We start from the raw sequence: 22,095 nt of genomic DNA, 5'->3' as shown, positions 1-22,095 counted from the left end.
GTGCTTGTTAAAAATGCAGGTTCCTGAGATCTCCCGTAGACCCACTGTATTAAAAGCTCTGAGGGTGGGGCCCAAGAACTGTATTTTAAAACACCCTTCAAGGGTACCTAGGTGGCTAAGTTGGTTAGACATCTGACTCCTGGTTTTGACTCAGATCATGATCCCATGGTTCATGAGTTTGAGCCCTACATCCAGCTCCATGCTGACAGCACAGAGCCTGCTTGGGATTCTCTCTTTCTCTGCCCCTTCCCCACTTGTGTGTGTCCTGTCTCTCTCTCTCTCTCTCTCAAAATTAATAAACTTGAAAAAATAAACAACCTAATGCACTTAAAGTTTGAGAGACATTAGTTTTATTTTCTTTTTTAAAAAAAATATAATTGGCTCCTCCTTGCTTGTGGCCAATACTCAGTGCCAGTCCTCAAACTCATGGGAACTGAAATTTGCAAACATTGACACATCCAGTGTGCATTCCCTCTCCTTCCCTGTGCCATTTGGCACTGTTGACTGCACATTCTTGAAACGTTCTGCAAACCCCTTTCTCTTTACCATCCCTCTATGTTGCCGTGTCATCCTCAGACTTACCTTTTCCTGGACTCCTCTTCTTCCACCTGCCCTTCGTGGGCAATCACACGTCCTCTCTTGGTTACATTGTGATAGTAGTGATGATTTCCAAATGTCTTTCACCAGCTTACACTCATTTCCTGAGCTTCAGACCCGCCTATACAATAGCCTGTTGAGTACCTGCCGTTTATATGTCCACTGTGCCCTCAAATCCACATGGCAGAACGGAGTTCATGATGTTCCCCCATCACCTGGTTCTCCTCCTCTCTCCAGTACTTGGGTTGATGGTGCTGCTACTCATCCAATCACTACCCCAGACTCTTGCCTCTCACTTCACCTCCATGCATGAGCAAGCTCCACTGATTTGAGCTATTAAATATACCTGAGTCAATTACCTCTCAATATAATTGGAAAAAAATATACCTGAAATCTACTGTCTGTATCCCTCCCAAATGCCTCTGGCTCACCCCAGACCTTCATCATCACTCATCTGAACCTCGGTACTACCTCCTGGGCTGGTCTCTTCCTGCCAGTATCCAGAATGATCTTTTAAGCATCTTATGACACCATCCCTCCTGCTTAAACCCTTCAGAAATTCTGCATTGCCTTCAGGATAAAGCCCCAAATCTTTAGTGTGCTTCTCAAGATCTTCTAAGCTCTGGCTGTTCTTCCACTTAGCTCCTGCTCATCACTTCTCTCTCATTCCCTGGACCTTATGTCCTAGCCATTGTGAATTACTCTGCTCCCTGGTGCCTTGAGGCATTTTCAGAGGAAATTTCTAATACCTGGAATGTCTTTCTATCACTATATCCGCTTTCTCCATCTGTCATCGAGTTGAGTCCCTACTCATTCTTCTGGATGCAACTGTGCCCCTCTGAAACCTTGGTTGACCCTCTGGCAGTGATGTGGTCCTGACACTGTGCACAATCCTACCATATCCACACCTCCATCAGAAATCTGTGTGCAAGGACTTGTTTGTGTGCCTACTGCCTTTCTTTGACTTGATTCATCTATTACCTCCAGTGCTTAGAATCATGACTGGTTCTTAGTAGGTGCTTAACACTTCTTAGATGAATGAATGTGTGAATCATTCACGGCATCTGACTTTTAGAACCATATATCATGTAAAAATCTATACTTACATTTTAGCCATTCTTCCAATATATGAAACACATGTCATGAATTAATGCATTGGCAATAGAGTTCATAAAAATAACTATGCGTTCTGATTAATTGACTCATGTTACCCAATTAACTTACCCATTAAGGGGTTAGCCAGAAGCTGGAAGTGAAGCAAATATACTGTGGCATGGATCAACATTAAACCAAGTCCCTCTAGCAGTTGATAGGAAGGGGTTTTAAAAACAAGCAAGGTTACTAGGCATTACTTCATCTTTTATAACATATTGGGCATTTTTTTTTTAACCAAAGGAAACCATATTTCATCCCGGTAAGTAAGAATCATGCTAATAATGGAAAACAAAACTATTCCAACATTTTAGCTAAAATTATAGTGTGGCTGTAAGTAAAAAGAAGTTTGAGATGCTCAAGTGGGTCTATTTTTTTTTGGTCCTTCTTTGTCTGTTGCAGCATTGGCACAAAGGAAGCTGTGAGTGGTTGGATCAGGGTCCCATAGCCAGGCAGGGAAGAGCCTTGGGGGTGAATTGGGTCATGGCAGGGTGGAGGGAGCAACACACCAGTGATGCATCCTGGGAAATAATCAGGTCTGAGCACAACACATGTAGACTGCAAAGCCAAGTATTGACTTGTCACTCTAGGCCAGGCATGAGGTTTTCTGTTTTATAAAACCTATGCTGTTCAACCCACTCTGCAACCCTATGAAGCTATTACAGAGTCCTTAATTTTACAGACTCAGGAGCTGTTAATTGACTCTCTGGGTGTAGGAAATGGCATCTGGTTGATTCCATCATTGAAGATTCAGGAGGGTGTGGCAATCAGCTTGCCTGAATTCAAAAGGCAAGAAGACACCCTCTGCAATTCTTCTGCTCTCTTGTCTCTCAATATTCTGTCCCTTGATTCTCTCAGAACTCATGCCTCTTGGGTTCCCACCCTTTGTCCACATGGCATAGGCAGCTGTATTGGGCTGAGAGAGACTTGTCAGCTGAAACGCTCTCTGGTAAGCTCGCTGCGGGAGAAAGGAGTGTGGGGTCTGACCTCAAAGTGCCCCATTCCATCCAGCCACGCTGGCTTTAGATGGACATGACTTTCACATCATCAGAGACCGACAGGATATTAGAATGGTAAGGGACCATAGCATCAGCTTCTCTTATTTCACAGATGAGGACATTGGGTCCATGGGAACTTAACTTGTCCAAAGTCTTGGCAGTGGTAGATGTGGAATGTGAGCTTCCTAACATCCCCAGGGCCCTTGCCCCTACACCACTGTGGCTCCCCTACTTGCCAAGTTCATGCCCCTGCTCCTTGGCACCCCTTTTCCTCCCTGTCGAGCAGATAGTAGGAATCATATGTATCGATTGGAGCCAAATACACTTATGTTCTTTTAGCACCCAATGCCTGTGATTTTTGCCTTGAAGTTGACTCTTGTTTCCCACGCTTCCAGGATGAGGTTCTCTGTCTCCTTCTCCTCTATGTCTCCCGCTCTTCCCAGGCCTTTTGATCTCTTCTATAGCATGCCTTCCACGCCAGTCTTCTGTGGTCTTCAAACACATCTCATAAATTTTCTCCTTTGCTGAGGCTATTTTCCCAAGCACCCTCCGCTCGCACGCTCCTTGCTCTGTCTTTTGAGCACTAATGCAAATCATACTGCTTTTAACACACCCTCTCTAACCACTTTGGCCTGTGGGGGAATCCTTATGCCCATCATGGTGTCTCTCCTTTAAAACTCAACATATTGTGGCTAGGCCAGTATTTGCCAAAGTATTTCCTAGAACACGTGCCCTTTGAAGCCCATTTTCTCCCTGGTCTCCACTCCACCTGTAGGATAAGTCCATGGTTAAGTCTGTCCGTGAAATGCTGAATGTTTTATCTGTCTCGTGGACATTCCTATTGCATAGTAGAAACTGTCTTAGGTTTTTAAACCCCTGTACCTTCCAGATTTATGTCCTTGGAACCTTTCATTTGTGTGACACTATCAGCATTCTGTTGAATACATTTTGGGGAATGCTCTTCTAGGAAGGTTATGGTACACAATTAGAAATCTAGAAGTCTTGGGGCGCCTGGGTGGCGCAGTCGGTTAAGCGTCCGACTTCAGCCAGGTCACGATCTCGCGCACGATCTCGCGGTCCGTGAGTTCGAGCCCCGCATCGGGCTCTGGGCTGATGGCTCAGAGCCTGGAGCCTGTTTCCGATTCTGTGTCTCCCTCTCTCTCTGCCCCTCGCCCATTCATGCTCTGTCTCTCTGTGTCCCAAAAATAAATAAACGTTGAAAAAAAAAATTAAAAAAAAAAAAAAAAAAGAAATCTAGAAGTCTTATCCTCCCAGCAATCATGTAAGTTTTTTTGATTCTTTATCTCTCTCCAGTGCCCAATGGAATGTTAATTTCTTTCTTTCTGGTTTAAAATTTTTATGTCGTGGCAAAGGCCTAAGGGAGGTTTACTTAACTGCCATTGTGGGATCCTAGTGCAGAGAAGGACTTTTTACATGGAAATATGGCAAAGATGCAGACTGGTCAGCAGGAAAAGCAGAAATTATTCAGGGATCAGGACAACTTAAAATATAGCATTGTCATGGACGATAAGTGTGGCTGGATCTAGAAAGGCCAAATCCACTGCCAGAAAAGTCTCAGTGGAAAAGTTGTAATTTGAGAAACCCTCACCGAAAGAAAGGCAAGTAGCTCTGATGTAAGTGAACTTCTCTTAAGTCCTGGAGAGTGAAAAACAAGTTCAAAGCTGGAGAGAGGGAGAAAGAAAAAAAAATGGAACAGAATGGATGGTTATAAAACACTCATTTTATTTCATTTTCCAAACTTTCCTGGGATGAGCTCCCAGATCCTCACCCTGCTACCAGGAGCTAAGGCTTCAGTTATTAAGGCTCTGTTCTTGCCAAAAACTTCCTTCTTTTTCTCTTTTCTTGCTTCATGTTTCAGGAATGACCTTAAACAACCCTGGATCTTTATCGGTTCAAGTTAACGCAACTCAAGTCGGTTCACAAGCTATTTGTTGAGCACATACTATGTGCCAAGGGATGCTGGGGCTGCAAAGATAAATAAAACAGTCTTTTTGCCTGGGTATGTTCTAGCCAGGGGTGGAGAGAGGCAGTATCAGACACAATGACAGGTAGTTTCAATATGGCACCAAGATAAAGAACAGGGAGGCACATGCCCGGGTCTGGGCACTCTGGTGACTGTGTCTATGAGGCCATCTTCTCCATGAAGCTCAGGAGTACAGTGTGGAGGGCCCATGAGATTTCTAGGGGCTCATGAAGATGTTTTCATTTTTTTAAAATCAGAAATAAAAATTAAATATGATCTAGCCTGGATTTTATTTATCTTTTAAATTTTTATTTCTATTTATTTATTTATTTATTTATTTATTTATTTATGAGAGAGAGTAAGTGAGGGAGGGGCTGAGGGAGAGGGAGAGACAGAATCCCAAGAAGGCTCTGCACTATCAGTACAGAATCTGACACGGGGCTCCATCTCAGGACTGTGAGATCACAACCTGAGCAGAAATCAAGCGTTGGATGCTTAACTGACCGAGTCACCCAGACGCCCCTTATTTATCTTTGTACCAATACAGTCACAAGGTAATTTGAATATTTTTTATGGAGGAAGGGGCCCACACAGGCCAAAGTGCCCAGGGCCTACAAAAATCACATACGATTGTGTTAGCTTCCTGGTGCATTTGTAACAAAGTACCACAAATCGAGTGACTTAGACAGTCGGAGTGTATTTTTTCATGGTTCTGGACCCCAAAAGTTTGAGATGACAGTGTGAGCGAGCAGGGTTGTGTGGGTTCCTTGGCAGGGCTGTGGAGGAGACTCTGTCCCAGGCATCTCCCCTTGCTTCTGGTGCCTCAGGTGCTCTTTGGCTTGTAGATGGCTCTCTTGTTGTGTCTTCCCATCGTCTTCCTTCGTTGTGTACCTCTTTCTCTTTACATGGCATTCTTTTTGATAAGCCCATCAGCCATATTGGGTTAGGGGCTAGCCCTATGGCAGCATGACCTCATGACCTATGGCAGCTGAACTAGGTCAGCCATGACCTATGGCAGCTGAACTACTTACATCTTCAACAGCACTATTTCCAAATGTTTCTGGGGGTTAGGATTTCAGCATATGGATTTGCTGGTGGTGGTGGTGTTTGGGGAGGGACACAGACCCACCCATAATAGTAACCCTGGGTTCCTGGGAGAATCCATGCTTCTCTTCTCCTCTGTGACCACTAGGCTGTGCTCGAGGTGAGTCACATAGCTTTCTGTGGTTATAGGTCCCCTCACCTCCCTCCCAAAGAAATAAAACAAGGGGTTTTTCTTGTTGATCATAAGACCACTATGGAAAATTATGTTGCAGACTTTATTGGAACATTTTATTTATTGACTTGCCTTCTGATTGAAGATGGCCAGATTTAATTATTATTTAAAAAAATAAGCTTATTCTTGGAAATGCTGAGCATGACATCTTTAGAAAGTGAAGCCTTCGTGTGGCGCCTGGGTGCTTCAGTGGGTTAAGCCTCCGACTTCAGCTAGGGTCATGATCTTGTGGTCCGTGAGTTCCAGCCCTGAGTCGGGCTCTGTGCTGACAGCTCAGAGCCTGGAGTGGAGCCTGCTTCGGATTCTGTGTCTCCCTCTCTCTCTCTGCCCCTCCCCCACTCACACTCTGCCTGTCTCGCAAAAATGAATAAATGTTAAAAACAACTTCAGAAAAAGAAAGTGAAGCCTTCTTCTTGAACTCACGTTCTGTGGTAAACTCCTCCATGTGTGCCATCGTCAGAGAGGCCGGCCTCAGTGGATCCCAGGATGCCAGGATGGAAGTCTCCAGGTTTCACTGCTGTGAGCTCTGTTTTCTCCCCATTTCTCAGGGACAGGCTCTGAAACAGGAAACAAATGCCAGGAAGTGGTGATAAGGCCTTTGAGGAAATGTGCTCCTCTGGTTCCCAGCCTTGCGTCTTCAGGACCAGGATCTAAAAGGGGCCAGAGCACATTCCTTGCAGTTCCATGTACTATTTCGGGGAAAGGGCCAGGCAGTCACCCAGGCACAAACCTGGCACAAGCCCACCATGGCCTGTTTTGAATCTGCATTGAAAAATTCTGCCTTTTGTCCAGGGAGTTCCAGGGGACACTGTCTCCCTCCTCCCTTGCTGGGCAGGTCTGCTTAGCTGGTGGTGGTCTGAGGCAACCCAATGCTACTTCTCACTCCCGTCCCGCCAACTCTGCAAATACTTCAGGGTGTCTGGTCTTCATTAGGGTTGGCGGAGTTGACAGTGTATAGTCTCTCCCTGAAGTGCCACCTCACCTGTGGTTGACCAGACGCCCCCATCTTCACTTTTGAAGAAAAGGCCACAAGGGACCGCTCAGGCAGTTGCCAGAGCTTGTCCTCTAGGCTCACATGCCATGCAACTCGGCTGCTGCTGTCACCACCTTCCTGTCTAGGAGGCCAGCTCACTATGAGCCTCTCCTCCTCGCCTGGGCTTTGCCAAACTCTCTGGACAGCAGCCATCTTGAGTTTGCTCCTGGAGCCCATCGACTGTCTGGGTTCTCTCACAGGTTGTAAGAGAAACAAACCGAAAATGTGCTAAGTCCTTCATCACCTCCTTCTTTTTCCAGCCTCTCATTTGAAGTTCTATGCGTTTTCCCAGACTTGTACTTCTCAGTATTTTTCATAAAAATAACTCGGTGGCACCTCCGGGTAAATATCTTAGCTTTAAAGTCTTTGCAATCAGATCTCCTTTGCAACCAGAATGGAGCAGCTGTAATTAAGAAAAATACACAGAATACATAAAGTTTTTAAAGTGTGTGTGTCTCCCCCCACCTTTTTTTTTTTTTACAGCATCTGAGCAGTTTTGCTATTAACAGGAGGAAATCTGTAGAAAAATCCAGGGTATTTCTAAACATCTGACTGTTCAGCTGGGTAAAAATACAATCTAAGTATTTCCTTTCAAATTTGCATCACTTTATGATTAGTCAGGGCTTTTGAAGTATGAATATCCTTTTCCGAAATGTTTTCTATTACAGCTGTGTATTTTTTTTTTTCAGTGACCCAATTATATGACTCTTCTGCATGGAAAAATTCACGTTATTAGTTTAAAAATACATTGTTGAACTTCAATAACAGGTTTTGTAAGGTTGTGTTACACAGACTTTTATAAAGTTTAATTTTGTCATTTTGTTCTAGAATGTAGGAAATGGGGGCACTGGGAAAGGTGTTTAGGGTCTTTTGAGGTAGGACAGCAGAAGAAACTGGAAAGCATGGTGAAGACCCCTTTTGAATGGACCCTTTGAACCCATTCATTATTGTAAGGGAGAAAGTTGGCAGTGGCTGGAAACATTCCTGATTATTTGAACCAGGGCTCGTCTGGCTGTGGAGTTTCTTCATCTTAGATATTTAGAGTTCTTCTCATTTTCCTTTACCCCAAGGTACAAGCATGAGTCCATGATCATCTGTTTGCCCCTAATATCTTTTCACAGTGAACCCTTTAAAAGATTACTGAGTTTATTTCATTACTTAGACATGTTCCAAGGGTTCTGGAAAAATGTTGCCTCAGATAGAATATAATCTGGAGGCTTACATTCCTTAGAATTTGCTACTCAGGAGATACTTTAGCACAAGGGTTCTTTAAAAATAAGTTATTTATAGCTCCAATATTTTCCTTATAATTTGTTCCAACTAGTCCATCATCACTGAAACAAGGATTTTAAAGCCAAGGTGTTTGCTTCCAAGTGAGAATTTAAAGAAAATTTAGTGTTTGATTTTTTTCCCCCTTATCTTTTCTGGGAGTAGATATATTGTGTGAGTATTCAACACACCTGCCAAAGTCAACTTTTAGAATAGACATAACGTAAGACCAGCACACAGCTCAGCCTTGTTCCCTGGTGGAGCTCTGTCTCCGAGGATTTGGGTTCTATAGGATCGGTTTGCCAGCCATGAAGCCTGGAGAGGTACATTTGTCGTGAAGGAAAAATGATTGCCTCTCGTTTTGAACCACCTCATCCATCAATGGCATCATTTGGTACAACTTGATAAAGAAGTATCAGAGATAGTTTTCCTAATGGCAGATGCATTTTAAAAATGGTGCTTGTCTGGAGTGTGGTGGGAATACTGTGTGACTTCCGCAGCTATAGTGGGGCTGCTGGTCTCCTTGTGGCCCCATGTGTCTTTTGAAACAGGCCAGGGGCTCTGTAAACATAGGGGCCTCCCTGCGATTCTTCCAAGAGTGCTTGCCTTCACTGTTGGGGATTTTAAAGCAGGGGGAAGTGAAAAGGCAGCTGGGACCAATACACTCCCTCCGAGACAGTGTTTTTGATGACTTCTAGGCTGTGGATTGGAACCAGGAGCCAAGACAAATAATCCTGTAGTGAATAGGTAGTGTTCAGGATCAGTATCTGAAATTTGGAGGTCATCTCACTGCTAGTATTTTAAGAAATGAAAAGAGAAAAAATTAAAAAAAATTGCTTAACCTTCAATTCATCGTGTTGAATGATCCCCAATAGGGATCTACATGTACTTTTGAAAAGGAAGGAAATATTTCAGACTTCAGTGGTCCTTAGTTTGTGTTTTCTCTGTAATATCTAGCCAGGCTTAAATAACTAGTAGAATCCCACCGTGTTAGAGCTTGTTGTGGGTAGAATTGTGTTCTCCCAAAAGCTATGTTCAAGTCCTATCTTTTGGTACCTGTGGATGGGACCTTATTTGGAAATAGAGTCTTTGTAGATGTTACCAAGTTAACGATCTCAGGATGAGATCATCCTGGTCATAGGGTGAGCCCTAGATTCACTGACTGGTGTTGTTATCAGAGAAAAGAGAGGAAGGTTGAGACAGGGATACACAGAGGGAGAACAGCATGGAAAGACAAAGACAGAGACTGGAGTGATGCCTCTATAAGCCAAGAAATGACAAGGGTTTCTGGCAACCACCAGAATCTATGAGAGAAGCATGAAAAAAATTCTCCCTCAAAGCCTCCAGAAAGCGCCAAATCTGCTGACACCTTGATTTTCAACTTCTGGCCTCTGGAATTGGGAGAGAATAGAATTCTGTTTTAAATCACCCAGTTTGGGGAAATTTGTTGCAGCAATACCCTAAGAAACAAGTACAGCGCTGTATGGGGTCTTGAAACATCTGACCCAGGAGCCTCATTTTATTTTTGGGAGGCCCAATGACTTGTCCCAGCTTACATGGTAGGTACGTGGCTGAGCTCGGCCTAGAATGCTTGACTGCAGACCCTGAGTTGGGTTCCCTCCACCCCCTTATGGCGTATCCATTGTGTGCAAAACACGGGGTCAGGGGCTAGAGGGAGTGCAGAGGTAAGTCACACCAGCTTTGACAAAAGGAAGTTCAAAGAAGTCCCAGATTCCAGTTTCTATGATACAGGGTACAGGGTTCTCTGTGATGTCATTAAAGGTTATAAATCTAAATAGGTGAGCCAAGTATGCATGATTCAAAAGATCAGAAAAGGCTCATTTTGGAACCGACCTTTGTGGTTGGGCTTTAAAAGAAGAGATTTCAGTATGGAGATTTGGTGGGGGAAGAGGGACCAGGCAAAGGGGCGTAGGATGGTGTATTCTCACTGCCAACTTAACGAGAGCTCAGGAACCGGTGGAAGATGACCCTGTTGCTGTAGTCTTGAAGAGGCAGGGCCTTCCAGAGAGCTGTAGGGGTGAAGGTGCCACCCCAGTGGGCTGGAAGGCACAACATCGAACCAGAAGGGAACATTCTCCAGGCTTAATGTTGTTTGGCCTGTTAGATTTCGGACTTACCAGGGACCTGTCGCTCCTTCCTTCTTTCCCGTCTCTCCCTTTTGGAATGCGAATGTCTGCCCTATGCATGTCCCACCATTGCAGTTTGGAAGCACCTAACTTGCTTGGTCTCATAGATTCATGGCCAGAGAGGATTTTGCCTCCAGATGAATGTACCTGGAGTCTCACACACACCTGATCCAGACGGTACGTAGATGAGACTTCGGGCTTCAGAGTAGATGCTGGAATGAGTTCAGACTTTGGGGCCTGTTGGGATGGAGTGCATGTATTTTGCATGCGGGAAGGACGTGAACTTTGGGGGGTCAGGAGCAGATGCAATGGATTGAATTCTTATACCACCCCCAAATTCATATGTTGAAGTCCTAACCCCCCAGGGTGATGGTATTTGAAGGGGGGGGGGGCTTTGGGAAGTGATTCATTCAGGTCATGAAGGTGGAGCTCTCATGAATGTGAGGTGTCCTTAATGATTAGTGTCCTTATCAGAGGCCCCAGAGAGCTCTGGTCCCTTTCACCACTTGAGTACTCAGTGAGATGATAGCTGTCTGTGAACCAGGAAGCAGGTCCTCACCAGACACTGAATTTGTTGGTGACTTGATCTTGGACTTCCCAGCCCCCAGAACCGTGAGAAACTTCTGTTGTTGATAAGCCACCCAGTCTATGGTGTCCTGTTCAAATGGACCAAGGCAGCCAGCTGTTGAAGGAACATAGAATCAAATGTGAAGGAGACTGAACTCTGGTTGCCTTTGCTTCTCACTTCCTTCCAAAAGGAACCTGGGTTTTGATCGGGTATCTGCTCTCTCCAGCACCATCTCGTGCCTCAGGGGAGGCTGACCTCGCATGCAGGTGTGAGAGGCGGCTCGACAGGTGGCACCCGTAACCCTTAGCGATGGACACGTGAACTAATTGCGGCCAACGAAATGGAAGGGGAAGCCTAGTGGCGGTTGGGGAAGAAGGGAATGCTTCTGGAAATGTCTGCACACCTTAGAGGAGGTGCAGAAAGAAGACTCCCCTCTTCCCCTGGACATTGCAGTTTCTGGATATGGAGCAGAACTGGGAGAGGCATGTGCTGAAGACGAAGCTGACCCCAGGGGCTGCAAAAAACCAAGAGGAAGCGAGACGGGTCTCTGGAGATGGCATGATACCCCTGCACCCTTTGAGTCTCCTGTTCAATGGCATCAATAGCATTCCTTAACCATTTATGCCAGTGGGAATCGGTGTTTCTGCCGCCCGTTACTGAAAGCATGGAGGGCTTCCTGGAGGAGGCGACACCGAGGCCATCTGGAAGTTGAGTAGGAGTTAAGAGGAAAGGGGGCTAGAGTGTTCTAGGCAGAGAGGACAGCTTCTGTGAAGGATTCTGAGGGGTCACACTGTCACCCCTGCATTGGAGAAACGAGAAAGAATGCAGTCTGTGTGGAACAGGGGAATGGGGGGTGGTGACGTATGTGTAGAGATGGAGAAGAAGGAGGGGGAACAGAGAGGGATGCGGCCAGAGGAGGGAAACAGGAGTCAGATTACAAGTAGCACAGAAGTTTACAAAGACTCATGTGGGGGAGACATTAGGGTATTAATTATAGGTGGGGTATTAATTAGGGAATATTAAATTGGCTCCATCGAGACATGATGAGATTCTGGCATCCAGCGGTGACAACAGTAATGAAAACCAGGGATGGGTGTTAAAGACACCGGGGAGATAGACTCTATGGTATTTGGCAGTACATGAGCTATGGGGCGGGGGGACGGGGAGGTGGGGGGAGACAGCAAAGCTGATGCCAAGAATCTTGAGTGAGTGACTCAGAAGATGCGGTTCTCTGAAAGGCCAGTGAAGAGGGAGGACGGGCTGGGGCTGGGCTGAAGCAGAGAAGAGGACAAGAGCAGCCATCAGCTGTGGGTTGTCTTTGCCTACACTCACACCAGGCAGGCGGGAGAGCATTCCTCCTTTGGGCGAGGATGGGCTCGAGCTTGGAGCTCTCTAGAACACCTGCAGGACTGAACGGGGGCGCCCGTTCTGTTCCCTCTTGGTCCCCCCCCACGGGCGATAGGCAGGCCTCAGGCTCTGACTTGGGCCCTTCCCATGCTGTCCCTCTGGGGCCTGGTCCCTTGGCCTGTCCTTGTCCAGCGTCTGGGTGGGGCCCTTGGACCCTCCTGTGTTCCCCGGGCAGGATGCAGTCTTCGCTCGCGAGTTCCCGAGTGCCCTAGCCTTGTCAATCAAAAACCTTGGGTTTCAAGACCATTGGCCCTGCTCTGTTACAACGTCAAGAGCTGTCTGGAAATTCTACACTTTCTGTCTATACATTCTGCTGGGCTGTGTCTAGAGTTAAGAGGTCAGCCTGTTACCTCGGCACAGGGAGTACCAGAGAAGGGTGGAAAGAGATGGCAAGGTGGCCTGCCGGGCTTTGACCTAGGGAGCAAATTGGGTCAACCAGAGACAGAAATGCAGAAGTCCAGTCCGCCCGCATGAAACCCACAGGGACAGAGCGAGAGCTCCTAGTGGCCCATCTGACTGTCCCAGGCTCCATGGTCAGTTTGAAGGCAGGAAAAAGGTGCCTCCCTAAACTTAATGGCTGCTGTTTTATTGCCTCAAGCCATACAGGATGTACAAGTTGGGGTACAGGTGGTTTGGGGCCAACATCCCAAACGCAGCGACGACCCCCGCTCCCTGATTCTGAGAAGATGCGGAGGAAATCCTTTGGCACTAAGCGAGCAAACAAACACACACCCAAACAAAACAACACGAAAAGTCTGCACCGAAAACTTTCCACTTGCAAACATGTTTTTGTCAGTGCCAAAGGTTTAGGATTGCAACATTTGGGCGTCTTTGGCCCCAAACCCGAGGACTCTGCAGTTTTCCCAAAGCACCTAAAATAAAGAATTCCTTTTGGCAAAAATAGTATGTTTGTAAACAGAAAGCCTTTATTTTTGAGAAACTCGATTCCCCCTTAGATGTCGAGTATTCTGAATAAAGCCCCCGTGGCTACTTTCCGTTCGCTTCTCCCCCTCCAGATTGTCACTGGCAGGTAGAAAATATCTCTAGTTTGTGCGTGTGTGGTTTCCATTAACTGGGTGTGTGTTTGGAATTCGTGCTTGTCGGCCAGTTGCTGATTGCCTTCTGATGCTTCTTGAGAGAAAGCTTTGCAGATGAGGGGCTGGATTCTTCCAGACTCCAGGTTTCTTGTGCCCCAGGGTCATGAAGCTGGGCGCTTCCCACAGATAGGGCCAAAGCCCCTTGCTTCTTGTCAGACCTAACCCACCCGTCTGAACGTCCAGCATGGTGCAAAGCACAGATCTGAAGTGGGAGTAGCTTGTTTTCTAGTTTCCTGGTAGAACAACTTTGCTGCTGAACATGAGCTGTCTTTTCTCTTCGAGGGGGCCCAGGTGACAACTTCTCTCCCATTTCTTACTAGCCGACAGTGTTCCTACAGAAGGCTGGAATAATCTTCTCAATCTGGAGGGTGGTGGCCTCAGGTTCTAACTAAATCTTAGAACTAATTCTCACTAAATATTCAAAAGTTAAAATACCCTGGTCAAAAATCCTAAGGTGAAACGCAGAGTTAAAATCTGCGATATCTCTGGACTTGGCTGCAGAAGGAAGGATATATGTAAAAATAAAAATAAAAATAAAAATAAAAATAAAAATATATAAACATAACATTTTATTATTGAGGTAATGTTCAAATAATATCAAATTAACCATTCGAAGGTGGACAGTTCAGTGGCATTTATTGTACTCACAATGTTTTGTAACCAACGCCCCCAATCTAGTTCCAGAACATTTTCATCTCTCTAGTGTAAAGCCTCCTACCTGTTGAGCAGTTATTCTCCACTCCTGCCTCCCCCAGCCCCTAGTAACCACCAATCTGCTTTCTGTCTCTATGGATTCACCTATGCTGGGTAAGCCATATAAGTAGAGTCATACAACATGTGGCCTTTTGTGTCTAGCTTCTTTCATTTAGCGTCATGCTTTTGAGGTTCATCCGTTTTGGGAGGACATTTGTCCCTAAAAGAAGTCCTGCTGAAGAGCTGTTATGATTCCTATTTAAGGTTGAGTTGGAGCTTCAAGAAGTGGTGGGAATGAACCCTAATGGTTTCGAGAACCTGGAAAGGCTGTCAGAGGCTATGGAGGCCGGACTCTGCTCAGGGAAACACCCTCTGCCTTCTAAATCTCTTGTACCCTGGCTGTGCCCTGGATGATGCCTTCTGGGGCCCTGACATCATCTTCTGCTCATGGCCTTGCCACCTTCTTTCCAGCTCTGCTTCTCACAAGATGAACTGGCTCCCATTGTGTGAATTCGAAACCCTCTTGCCTTGGTGCTGTGTGCGTGGCTTCAACAGATCTTGAGAGAAAACACATCTCTCAGAAATCAGGAAGACAAGTAGTGGGTTCCTAAACTTCCAGCACTTTTCTGCTTCTTAGGCAGTCATGAGGTCTCATGGGATAGAGGTGGGAGCAGGTCGTACCTTAACACCTGGATGGGAAGACTGTGTGGAATTAGGAGAGTACCTGGAAAAGATTATTTGTTAGTCATGAAATTTTTTAGTGAACGCCTGTAATAAGTTTATTATAAGGATATAAACGTAAAATAATTTGCCATATGGATTTTTCTTTTTTATGTTTTATTACTATTGTCTTTTTATTAAAAAAAGAAAAAAGCAAAAACCTAGACTGACATCATTCCTATGATTATTATTGACTTTATCCATTTTGATGTTTTCCCTCATTTTTATAACCTCACCATAGTCTTAAAGCTTTTTCTGGAAGTCAAATAATTCATCCTTCTGGAACCGGAATTCACTCGTTCTGAAATTGCAAACTTGAGCCTACTAAATTTTAATAATTTTTCTGTCCTTCTTAGTTGATCTAATTTCAGCTAAGAGCAGTTACGCTGAGTGGCCTTATTTGCCACTAAGTGGCGCTCATATGCTACTGTAAATGGTTTCTGTCCTCGAAGTCAAAGAATTTGGAAAACCATTTGCCTTCATTTAAAGTAAATACAGGAATTGGCCCTACAATCTGTATGTGCTTTGTGGATTACAGATTTTCTTCCATCTTCTCTTTTCTTGACTGCCCTTTTCACTATGGTGTCATGGTCAAGCACAGAGACTAAGTTTAAATACTACTTCTGTCGTTCCCTTGCTGTATGACCTTGAGTAAGTCATTTAACTTCAGTGTTCTTAATAGAAAATGAGGTTAATAATAACACACACTTCATAGGGTGATTGTGAGAATAAAAAAGCTAATATGTATTAAAGCATTTGTGTTATATGTGTTTGCTTTTTTTTTTTTTAATATTGTTGGGGTGCCTGTGTGGCTCATCGATTAAGTGTCTGACTTTGGCTCAGCTCACGATCTCACGGTCTGTGAGTTCGAGCTCTGCGTCGGGCTCTGTGCTGACAGCTCAGAGCCTGGAGCCTGCTTCGGATTCTGTGTCTCCCTCTCTCTCTGACCCTCCCCTGCTCATGCTCTCTCTCTCTCTCTCTCACTCTCAAAAACAAATAAACATTAACAAAATTAAAAACAATGTTGCTTTGTCTCCCCCCCCCCCAGCTTCGTGAGAAATAATTGACATTTAACATTGTATAATTTTAAGGTGCACAACATAATGATTTGATACACAAATATACAGAAAAATAGTTCCCACAATACATTTAGTTATGTGTTTGCTAATTTATCAGTATTTTTGTTCTTCACTGGGACGTTGCTTGTCACTTAGATGAACGTTTCCTGTATACCAGGACTAGCAATATGAGAATCACTATGGATCTTATTAAAACATAGATTTGTGAACTCCATATCTGGAATGTCTATTTAGTAATTTGGGGGAGGGGCTTAGGGATCTCCATGTAAAAGTTTCTCAAATAATTCTGATGCTCAGCTAGATTCAGGGACAAGACGACCCAGGACATCCCACTGAAGTGTAAGAAGTTTATGCTATCTGCCCACGGGCAGTTTCCAAATTCCCCTTAAACATGGAGTATGTGCCATCCAAAGCTGTGTCCACTGGGATGGTTTCCTCTCGTTATTGTCTTTCAAGGTTACCCTGTGAAGGAGGCCATATTGCAGCCGCTGGCGAATTTCCGCTTGTACCCTTATATTCAGTGGACCCCAGGATAAATCAAGCGTGGTCTTTTCCCTCCTCCGTCAGCTGTTCATAACAGACATTGCATGTGGCAGTAGGTTTGAGCTATGGAGAGGTACTTAGCAACAGTGGTGAGTAATGCGGGGTCTGGGCTACCCGCCTGTATGGCTTATATGGCCCTTGGTACGGATGTCTGTTTTACAAGGAATTGCAGCTGGGCCTGCCCAACCATGTGGCTTTATGGGTGTGATGCAGCCCAGCCCGTCATGGATGACTGGTTACTTGATGTCCCGGGGTCAGGTACTCCATTTCTTCCAGGGCCCAGTAGCATGCTAGGAGCCGTTTTCTCTAAAGTTGTGTAGTTATTTGCTGTAGTTGACATGGCCTATTCTGGAACTCTATGGGTCTGAGCTGGGAGTGTCTTTTTCCATCTCTAATGCTGTAAAAAAATTTTTTTAAATGTTTATTTTTGATAGAGAGAGAGAGAGAGAGAGAGAGAATAGGCAGCAGAGAGGCAAGAGAGAAGGAGACACAGAATCCAAAGCAGGCTCCAGGCTCTGAGCTGTCAGCACAGAGCCCAACATGGGGCTTGAACTCATGAACCATGAGATCATGACCTGAGATCAAGTCGGACGCTTAATCCACTGAGCCACATAGGCACCCCTCATCTCTAATGCTTCTAATGCCACAGCATCTGCTGGTCCACAAGGCTCAAGTTTTAAGTCACTTGCCCTGCAGCCTGGGCCTTTCTTCGCAGACCCTTTTCCAGTTTGGTCCCTATTCAAAACTTTTGTGTCCCTTTGAAATGGACGCGAGCAGTATTCCTAACTGTGGAACCCAGAGAACCCAAAGAAACCCACCCAGTGTTGTGCTGAGGTCTTTGTTTTAGGAAGAGTGAGGTCCAATAATTTGTTCTGTTCTTTGGCTAAGATATCCTGGCATGCCCCAGATCTGGGACCTTTAAAAAGGATACTGATGTGGCAGGGCCCTGAGTCCTCGGGGAGTCACTTCCATTGTGCTTATTGGGTGAGTCTGACTTATGAAGGCACCAGTGTATTTGCCACTTGTTGCTTCTCCGGCCCCGTTCACACGATGTCGTCAGCACGGTGATGTCCTACAGATGGCCAGCTGGTCCAGGCCTCCTCAGACTGCGTGGTGACTCAGAGGGGAGAGTTAACATAAACCCCGAGTCAACACTGCAAGTGACTACCTTTGTCTGTTCTGAGTTAATGTGAATGGTTTCCGATTCTCTTTTGATAGGAACCAAAAGGGCACAGTCCCCAGATCAAAGGCTGCATTCTTTGTACCCGAGCGTATGCTTAAGTGAGGTTACACCGTCAGGCCAGGAAGCCTCAGTGCCAGCTGTGGCTGGCTGCCTAAGTTTGTGGGAGACCATCATCCTCCAGCACCCATCTGATTTCTGTAGACACCAGGCTGATTAATTCAATGGTGATAGGATAGGGGCCGCTCTGTGTATCCTGTGAGTCTTTGAGGGCAATTCTCAGCTTTAAAATCCACCCCAGGATATGATATTGTTTTGGATTTGCTCTCTTGGCTGGGGTGGGGGCAGTTTTAGAGTCTTTCCCTTGGACTTCTTCACTATGGTAGCTCTTATCTGTGTGGGGGTTTGCCACTGCCCGTCCCATCCCCAGGATTCCTGTGGGGACCAGGGTAATGGCTAGAGTGTCCCGATCCTCCAGGGCAGAGTCCTCTGGGAGGACGGACAGAGCAATATTTTGGTTCGTTGCTCTGCCAGCCTCTGGGGGTGCTGTTCTCTAAGATTCATCTCTTCTCTCTGCCCAGATCATCCCTGGGCATGCACTCATCAGGACAGTTGTCGGTCCAGCTCCTGACGGCTGCTGGATTCTCCTATTTTGGGTCCTGTCATGCTGTTCCTGTGCTGCCGTCTCCTGCCGCCCGGCCCTGCAGAGAAGCTTTTCAGTGGTGCTGTCAGCTCTCACCAGCTCGCTCCTCCTCGCTTCAGCATGTGGAATGCCCTGGGGTCTCCCGTGGAACAGCATCTACTGGGTTTTCTGGCCTTTCTGTGCATTCAACCTGTCCTCTCCCCTGATCCCCTGAGCCTTTCTACTCGTCCTTCGTTGTCCATCGTGGTGGTCCTGGCACTTCTACTTCCTCAGTATGGCCATCGTTTGCTCCAAGCTTCCAAGAGCCACCCCAGCAGCATGCTAATTTTGCCTCTTGAAGTTTTTGTTGGGGTGTTGTTATGTGTCCCCCGCCGCCCCCATCGATTCATATGTTGAAGTCCTAACCCCCCGGTACCTCTGAATGTGATAGTAGTTGCATGCAGGGTCTTCAAAGGAATAATTAAATTAAAATGAGGTCATTAGGGTGGGCCCTCATCTAATCTGACAGGTGTCCTGATAAGAAGAGGGGATTGGGATGTCGATACACACAGAGGAGAGCGGCCATGTGAGGACACAGGGAGAAGGCGGCTGCCTACAAGCCAAGGAGAGGGACCCTCATAAGAAACTAACCCTACTGACACTTTGATATCAATTTTCTAGACTCCAGGACTGGGAGGAAATAAATTTCTGTAGTTGAAGCCACTCGGTCTATGGTATTTTGTTACAGCAGCCTGAGCAAACTGATACAGGTGTTGTATCCGGATCACAGAATAACGTTCTCTTGTTGATAAACTCTTGCTTCTGCAGCTTTGTGTTCTGTCCCTGATCCAGAGCCCTGAGGGCCTGGCCCCTGCCTCCTCTTCTGGCTCCTGCCAGTATGTGTTGCCTGGAGCCCGCAGCTCCTCAGGGTCTATTCCTTTCCCTCCTTGGAAAGCCCAGCATTTCCTTGGCCCATCATGTTGTGACCTAATTCTAGGGCTCGAGGTGAGGAGGGGACAGATCCTCTGTGTGTGTATGTGTGTGTGTGTGTGTGTGTGTGTGTGTGTGTGTGTGTGTGTATCTCGCAGGGTAGAGGTCTCTGCACAGTGTCCTCCTGCAATCAGGAGGCACTAGCTCTGATGGGGAAGAGTGACCTCTTTGGAGGCTCAGAGAGTTCAGGGGGTTCTAGCCTTCAAGACTGGAGGTCATCACCCTGGATAGCCCCACCCTGTATCCCAGGGTGTCATTCTTCTGTCCTTCCATACAGGAGCTCTGAGTTTTGCCCTAACGGAGTTGCCGGGTTGGGGGATAAAGTTCTGTGGAGTTCTGGTATTTTTATGACTAAGTCCTGGGCCTGATCCTTAGCTTTCTCTGCAATTTGAATACATATGGCAGAGTCCCTTCCCAGACTGGCAAGGGGACCTTCTGGCTGCCATGCTTACCATTCAACTGAGAGTTAATGTCCTCAGGCCTTCCTGGTCAATCTCCCCAACATCAGTAGCCCCGGCAACAGTCACCCAGTCTCATCTCTTGATAGAGATGAGAAAGATAAAAATTCCATAGTGATTTCTCCAGCAGCTGATGCTTGGCCGTTTCCTGCCCCATAGGCTACCCTAGTTCACTATGCTGGAAGTTTCAGCAATCACACTGCCTCCTTGAGCCATGGGCTATGTGATGAGGTCTTTATCGCTGGCCAGGCAGTGGGTGATGCGGCTCCAAAATCCTATCAACGAGCCTCCACTTTTTCACGGCACTTCTGGCGTCAGGCTGGGTTCCTGGGAGGCAGACTCTGAGGGGGGTGTTAGCGTGTGGGATGTTTGTCAGGGGGCACTCTTGTGACCGAGGAGGAGGGAAGGAAGCAGCAAGGGGCAGAGAAGAGGCTGAGCAATGCTGCTGTTACCCCATGGGAAGTTGGCCTGGCCCTCAGCGTCGTGCTGAGTCAGAGCAGGAGGGTCCGGCTGTCATGCTCCTGACCTGTCGGTGGGTCCTTGCATTCCAGCTGTGCCAGGAAAAGGGTGTGATCTTGTGCAAGGTGGCACCCTTCAGCCAAGGGCAGCATCTGCAGAGGACGGACCGCCTCCCAGCCCTGGAGAAGGGCACCCTTCGGTCCTGAAGGGGATCTGGGAAATGCAGAGGGCATTCATGACAATGAGCCAAAAGTATTCATTCTATTGAGGCCACTTTGAATTTCACAGCGGTCGAGGCGCAGCACTGATGCCTCCTTTGGGTGGATGGAGCAGAATATTGAGATTGTGCCACAGACTGGAAGCGGCTCTTGGACAGGCATGCTGTCATTGAAGGGCCAAGTCTTATCCTCCGAGTGGAGGTCATCTCCATGAAGGCGCGTGACCCTACAAGGCTCAGGCCGTGCTCAGCCACCTGGGCCTCTGGGATACCGGGTCTTGGGTGCAAATTGGAGCTTCCACCTGCCGCGGGACCGTCATCAAGCCAGAAGCGACACGGAGACAGTCCAGCTGCCGTGGGCTCGACGGGAGCTGATGAAGGTGAACCAGGCGACTGCAGGCAGAGACGCGATGGGCTCGCACGCGCTTGAACTGCGCACCCCAGAGCCGACCACAACAAAAGCTCCAAAGAGGAAAGGTCAGACCCATGAAGTGCTATTTGTTTTCACTGAAACTTCATCCCTCCCACTTAACACCCGTCTAACCAGCAACGGAATCAATTACCACGTGTCAGCCCGAAATCTGACACAAGAAATGAAAGAAGGACACAACCTCCCCAGGGGGGGTGGCGGGCGGGGGGCAGAGACGGCCGGGGAGATAGAGAACTCAGGCAGGGAAGCTGTGAATGAGCCACTCCGTCCTGTAATTAAGGGTTAAAGGCAGTCTGAGACCCTGCTTCCCTTCCCTCTCTCCCTCTCCTGGGCTTGGAGCCCGGATCACCGTTACCCGTTCGTACTATTGGGTATTTCTATCGCAAAGGGTGGTCAGCAGGCCTTGTGAGGTTATTTGACTTTGGTTACAGAAGTTGCTCCATTTAATAATTGAAAACCAGAAGGTTCTAGACATTTATTGTTTCATAGAGCTCCAGGTGGGAGAATTCCTAGCAGATCAAGTTCGGCCGCCATGTCTATTTGAGCTGATTGAGTTCCTGCATTTTTTGGGCTTATGTTAAATGTGGTGTCAGCTCGTCTGAGAGCACCCGTTGAAGGTGATGTCATTCACTTTCCACATTTATGCGAGTCTCCAAAAGAGAGCTCGGTCCATGGGCTGCTCAGGCAGAGCACACAAAAGTTCAGTGGCTGAATCCCGGCAGGAGATCTGTTTCACCAGCTCTACGAAGTGACACGTTTTTGTTCATCAAGAACACCTCAACTCTGAAACTTTTATTAATAGGGTCCTAGGATAAAGAACCCTCTTGTCTTCAAGTAGAGCGTTAGATGGACATTTTCTAATCTGTTCTGTAAACGGTGTTGCCTTTCCAATCACCTTACCATACAGAATGTTCAAAGTGTGAAGCGTTGATTAAAATGGCACATGGGTTCGAGAGGCAGGAGGCGTCCCTCCAGATATCCTGGTGGCGTTTCCATTGATTGGCAGGAAGTAATGAAATGCCAAATTGTTGCTCAACCAGATGGTTAAATTGTCAGTGGAATAGCGGGTGGCATGCTCATGAATGAATCAGTAACTTGTCCTTTGCTACAGTTTTTAATTCCGTGTGGTCTGATGGTGTCGATACCTCTTTATGGCAACTATTTTTGGATTATTTC

General features: G+C 46.6%; 1 long non-coding RNA gene across 1 annotated transcript in view; it reads left to right on the top strand.

Annotated features, from left to right (window-relative positions):
• LOC147577610 (uncharacterized) overlaps positions 1 to 22,095 on the top strand; it is a 63,723-nt gene that overhangs the window by 21,275 nt on the left and 20,353 nt on the right. The window lies entirely within an intron of this gene.

Source organism: Puma concolor, chromosome C2 (assembly GCF_028749965.1).
Source record: "Puma concolor isolate L17-30 chromosome C2, mPumCon1.1.hap2, whole genome shotgun sequence".
NCBI lineage: Eukaryota > Metazoa > Chordata > Mammalia > Carnivora > Felidae > Puma > Puma concolor.
The sequence above is the reverse complement of the archived record's forward strand: the minus strand, read 5'-3'. Positions and strand labels throughout refer to the sequence as shown.